At 40.3% G+C, this 5,659-nt stretch overlaps 1 long non-coding RNA gene across 2 annotated transcripts in view; it reads left to right on the plus strand.

The window, feature by feature from the left end:
• The first annotated feature begins 602 nt into the window (after positions 1–602).
• LOC103903659 overlaps positions 603–5,659 on the plus strand; it is a 22,458-nt gene continuing 17,401 nt past the window's right edge. The window contains exon 1 of one of the 2 annotated variants that reach the window (XR_657860.1): positions 603–658. This is a non-coding gene — a long non-coding RNA (uncharacterized LOC103903659). The remainder of the gene's footprint in view (positions 659–5,659) is intronic. The other variant, XR_657859.1, reaches the window with a different exon arrangement.

Genomic DNA, 5,659 nt, shown 5'->3' on the forward strand with positions numbered 1-5,659 from the left:
ACTGCCAACAGAGAATTTCTGAGCCTAGAAGAGTAAGGGGAAATCTTGCTATGAACAGCAAGAAATGCAGAATTTCTTCCCAGGTATATTTTGATATTTATGCTTGTAGTCTTCAGACCCACACAACACAGTCATGTTCTTAGTCCTGCTCATGGGACCACTTCATGGAGAGCAGAGCTGATTTAGGATCACACTTTTGAGTCACAAATGGTTGAAGGTTGGGAGAGCACTCAGGGGAGGCCATATATGTTGCACTGTCCATATGGTCTCCTCTAGGCATCTGCTTTTGTCTTCTGCCAGAAATGGGGTACTGAGTTAGGTGGGCCTTGGGTCTGACTCAGCTTGACCACTCATGTTGCAGGAGTTCTCAGTGAACTCTGGACGATACGTCACCCCGGGCTGGTCACTCCACTCCTGGTACCATCATTGCTGCCTCTTTCACCACGCAAATGGCATTAAAATCTCTGATACCCTCAGGCTCTCAATTTTTGACATGTCTGGCAAAAAATGCCTTGAACCTAGGGCTGTCATTTCATTGCTGATTTTGAAAGTTCATGATCCAAATCACTCTGCTTATTGCCTGTTTTATTTTGTTTTTAAAGGACCTACCACCTTCAAGATCCTGAACTTTCCCCTTCCGTTAGGAGAAAGAGAGCAGGTAAACAAAATTATCCACCATGTTTCTTTTTTTCCACTCCAGGCATGTTTCTGAGTACTTTCACCACATTTGCAATTTCAGCTGACCAATCAGCCTGCAGAAGTGACCATTCACTCTATAAAATGAATGGGTGAAAATAAGGCACAGCTAATATGCATTTTGTCAGAGGTGTTTGCCCACAGACATTTTCCCTTTCGATCTTAAATAAATATTATCCATAAAGTTCCTTGTCCTCCTTTTCTTAAAAGCACAATTTGTCACCTCAGAAACACCTCTTCCCCGCTGTCTTCTAGAAAGATCTATGCTACCTTACAGTGGCTGAGAATCTGGCCAGTCTCCAAAATTTTACACTTGTAGTTCAGTACCAGGCACTTCAATGAATCAAAAGAACCATAACTTTCAGAGAGAAAATAGCAATTCACTCAGTAAGTTCATTTTAGTGGGTGAATAAGAGAAGACATGTCTTTTTGAGAAGATGGGGGGGTAGGTTTTTTTGGTAAGTCTATTTTACTGTAAGCCTGCATGTTTCTTAAATATGTATTTTATTATTTTGCTATTCCTACGGTTGTAAGGCTAATGTTTAATTCCTTGCAAAAATACCTATATTAATTGTAAGGCAAATCATGTATTTGTTGTAGGAAGAAGAGATAAGGAATCACTCCAAATCAAAGGAAGTGTGTTTGTTAAACAAAAAAATGTGTTAATTGTGGTCTTATTCACATACCTGTGTGACTGATCTTCAAGACAGTTTGTATGAAGGTGCTGTGCACCTCCAGATATGCTCTTTTTTTCAAATATAAGAGATATTTCTAAACTCAGTCATAAAAATATTTTAAATATATTCTAAATATATTCTTTCTGAAAATAGTTACTTCACTGAGGACAAGTTTCCCCCAAACCTAATGGCAAAGTCTTGATTTAGTAGTTATAATTAGTCCAGAAGCTGCTAAAGGGTAAAATGTATTTGCACACACATTGATTCAGACTTACAAGGAACAGACCTATTAATATTATAATTTGTGCAAAGACAAATCTCAAGCAGAAGAAAGACAAAACTATAACAAAAGAATTGTTCTCTGCCAATTATTTCTCCTTCTGCTCATTTTAGTGTGAGAAAATAGGTCAAACTTGTTCAAGAGCACACAAGGCTGAACACTGAAAAAGAAACAAACAAAAAACTAATGTTTTGTGAGGAAATTCTGTCCTGGACATTTGGAGAAGAAACCTCCCAGACTTACATATAGGAAATTCCGTTTTTTCAGACACCTGAACTCTATGTTTGAAGTATGTTACAATTAACACACCCCTCCAAAAACTTACGGTGCTGCAGCAGGATGGGTTTGTCTGCATACTCCTTTCAGACCCAAAGTCATCCCACACTCCTGCTCTCTGCATGCCAGAGGACCCCCTCCCACTGCCCAGGGCTTCCCTGGAAACCCACTGCCAACAGGAGCTTTGTTACAGAAAGCAAGCCACAGCAGAGACCTTCGTTCCAGCCCACATGGCCTCTCCTGACATACCATGGAGAGAAGTTCAATGTGTCAAACACCTCCCCTTCGCCTCTGTCCCCAAACCAGCCTGCAATTTTCAAGAGCCCACAGGAGATGTTGGGATCTTTGTGAACTTTGCTTGCAAAAATGGGGAGTTGCAGAAAAGGAGGTCCCCTCCTTGGACCTCTGTGGGGTACGGTCTGCCCCCTGCTCACTGCAACCACAATTTTCATTTGCTTTAGCAGACTGTCACTGATCAGCATCAGGAGGCTCTGACTAGAGGCAGAACGAGCACAGAAAGCTTACTTGGAAAGAGCCTTCAGGTTTCTGAGACAATCAATAGGAATAAACAGCTTTGGGCCATAAAGATAAGATTAAAGTTGCACAATATAGTGAATAGGATGCAAGGGCAAAGTGATGTATGGAGGCTCCCAACGATAGCTCGCTCCATCTGCATGTGGAAGTGCACGTCAAGCTCTTTCTTTCCAAAGCAGTTTGCTGCCTTTTTGCCATTCCCACTGACCTCAATATCCAAACTCCCTGTGACTGTTCTCTGTCCCAGTGGTGATACTCAACTCGGTGGAGTTGCTCTGTATTTACAGCAGCAGAGGACCCCAGCCCCGCAGTGCACTGATGCATGGACTTGGGTTATTAGACCTATATAGTGCCACTGTTTCTGATGGGACCTTCAGGTGCATAAAGCCAAGTGTGCAATTAAACGATTCACTGAACTGTCACCTCTCTGCCAGTCAGCTTTGACACTGTAGAGCAGGTATCCACCCAAATTTCTTACAACAAAGATATTTTACATCCTCAATGCCTATGTGAAAGGAAGTGTTCCTATAGATATTTTTCCTACTGTAATTATGATGAGGGCTATACTTAAATAACTAGTTGGGGGTCCAAGTGTGTGCGTGTATACAAAACACCTTGATGACATGAATGACTGAGGAGGGTAGAGCAGAAACTAGGAAGGAAAGAACTGTCACTATGCATAGAGGTGTAGGTATTTCTAGGGCTGTGACAGAAGAGGTGGGATGGGAAATGGTATGCAAAACAATTGCATCTATGCCTTGCCCAAAACTGTTTCTGTCACTAGATTCAAGGCAGATTCATTTCCAGTTCTGCAGCATTTACTATTTTGCTGTGGCATTTCCTGTTCTGACGTATTTTTACCCAAGTTTTCATCAACATCATTTCAAGGAGAATGGTAAACAAAACTTATCACTGAGCTCTACAGCGTTCGGTGTTTCACTCAAAGACTTTTCATGAGGGGAATATTTTTTCATGCTAAAAATATAAGATCAGTTCTCATAATAAATTTAATAAAAGGACTGCATGGAATATAGTGCCTACACATTTGATCTGAATGTGCAAAAAAGGAAGATGCAGCAAAGAAGATAATTTTATTGTAAGGCTTATTCATCAGTGAGAAAGAAATAAACAGACATTAAAATACTTATCATCTAGCTTTTGGTAGCTAAAAATGAGGTGTCTAAACCTTAGCTAGTCACCCTTGGCTTCCTGGAACTGATGGAGAAGAACAGACATCTCCACAAGAATGAGCCACTTCATCCCAAGTTATGCATGGGTAGGGTATATCCCCAGCCAAACGGCTTCTCTCACATACAAACATTAGCTCACCCCGGGGATTGCCTACCTCTTTCTGTTGGAAATAGGGAGAAATTACAAAGTAGATTCTATTTAAGAGAAATTTTCATGCTTTTGAAATCAGTTATTTTCTTTTGTTCCATTTGCCATGCCAATTCCTTTCTCTTGTGGATCAACCCAATCTCATTTAACATCATCTGAGTCAGATGATTGTTTTAGGATACCCCTAAAAAATTAAGCAACTGCAGTTGCTATTTTGGAGTCACCATTTCTGAAACACTTGCACAAAGATGGTAGGTGTGGGGAAGACCCTGCCTCTGTACCTGCTGCCGAAGAACAACTACAGGGAGCACCAAAAAGCCAACAAAGAGGAGGCAGGCAGATGTGTCCTTGCACTGCGGTTGCACAGTTTTCTAGGGTACAACTGGATAATGTCCTGCTTTCTGTAGACAGCACTGACATAGCCCAGAGAAGTGCCCCAGTTACTTCCACTAGCTTTGGTCGGTAATGTTGATAGGTTCCCTTACCTGCTTCTGAAATCTGGATGATTTTTTTGGGTATTTAAATATGCAGTTAGGATCCTAACTGCAATCACCTGTCTTAGAAAAATTCCACTACGGATTTTAGCATTTTATTTATTCATAGCTGGCAATGATTTTCCTGGTGGTTTGTGGAGGTTCCAAGTTCAATGCAAGAGTGTGTCTTCAGTACACAGGTTTTTCAGGCTGACTCCCTCATCTGTAACACCGAAGCAGAAAATGTGCAAACATAGAGATAAGCAGCAGACAACAGAGATAAGAGGTACCAAGTGTCCTCTGAAATTTCAGGGTCAGTAAAACAAAGCAAATGTAAATATTGAAAAGGATGTTCAAATACTAATATACAGCATTATCTCATTTGTAACTATTAGATGTAAAGTGATAAGGGTGACATTTAAACCATCACAAAGAATAAAAAGTTCATGAGCAGTAGCCCATTTGAATATGTTTTGTTAAATTTAAATTACTTCAGTATTAACAACTGTCTTTAAAAAGGATGTAAAATACCATTGACCTGAACGTAGAAACTCTCTCATTTAATTCATTTTGTGGTTTTTGTTACTGAAGGCAATAGGGTCATGGAAATCGGCAATGCATGGAGAAAAATTCTTAAAACAAAATACAGTTACCAAAAGGATTTAACCTGGAAAATGCAACATCAGTCCTGAAAATTTCTCCGCGAAAGGAAAAAATCTCTTTTGCTGTTTAATTTTTTAAAAAATGCAGTCCCAGGAATACATAAAATTAGACATAAACATTATGTAGCAATTTTCGTACTTACTACTCTAAAAAGTTTGCTGCAGTTCATCCAGAAATTACAGAATTGCTCCATGAAACTGAATGCTTGTGTTATGCTGGATGGCTTAAAGTCTATTAGTTTTATTTATCTTCAGATTTACAAGATTACAAGATGCCAGTCTCACCACAGGCACTGCTAAACAGTCCATAAACATCAGATGTACTTGAATGTTGTTGTGATTCTTCAGAGTGTCAAATTTTCACCAATACTCAGCAAAAAAATCTGACTGTAGACCAGAAAAAAATGCTTATTTCTCTAGGATTACCAGATTACTAGATGGTTCATCTAGCTTGGAGGTGTCACCAAACAGAAGGCCAATATGCAGACCAGACCCACTTCTTAGGGAAGTCTGCTGCCTCCCTGGGGCCCAGATGTGAAAACTTCCTACCCTTGTACGGCCCTCTGATTACTATCCATCATCCATCATTCAGGTAGGCAGCGATGAAGATGCAACTAGAAGTCCGAGGGCAATCAAGAGAGACTTCAGGGCCTTGGGATGACTGGTCAAGGGATCAGGAGCACAAGTAGTGTTCTCCTTTATCCTTCCAGTTGTAGGGAACGA

This window comes from Aptenodytes forsteri, unplaced genomic scaffold (genome assembly GCF_000699145.1).
Source record: "Aptenodytes forsteri isolate BGI_AS27 unplaced genomic scaffold, ASM69914v1 Scaffold199, whole genome shotgun sequence".
NCBI classification, from domain to species: Eukaryota; Metazoa; Chordata; class Aves; order Sphenisciformes; family Spheniscidae; genus Aptenodytes; species Aptenodytes forsteri.